At 33.0% G+C, this 212-nt stretch overlaps 1 protein-coding gene across 1 annotated transcript in view; it reads right to left on the bottom strand.

Annotated features, from left to right (window-relative positions):
- The window catches only part of LOC119592907 (basic proline-rich protein-like), an 11,532-nt gene that overhangs the window by 10,097 nt on the left and 1,223 nt on the right, over positions 1 to 212 (bottom strand). The window lies entirely within an intron of this gene.

Genomic DNA, 212 nt, shown 5'->3' with positions numbered 1-212 from the left:
AATGTGAGACTCTTCATTTTTTTAAACCCTTCTTAAACTTTGTTAGGTATAATTTTTTACTTTATATTGTATTTTTTAAATTTTTATTTCGTTCTTATAAGTGTTCTTTCTAGTATTTGTGTTAAGACTTAAAATATTTTCCAACCAGAAAAACCCTCTTCTCTGCCGTCCCCAACCCAGAGAACCTCCCCCCTTGCCTACCCAACGGAGAA

This window comes from Penaeus monodon, chromosome 31 (genome assembly GCF_015228065.2).
Source record: "Penaeus monodon isolate SGIC_2016 chromosome 31, NSTDA_Pmon_1, whole genome shotgun sequence".
NCBI lineage: Eukaryota > Metazoa > Arthropoda > Malacostraca > Decapoda > Penaeidae > Penaeus > Penaeus monodon.
The sequence above is the reverse complement of the archived record's forward strand: the minus strand, read 5'-3'. Positions and strand labels throughout refer to the sequence as shown.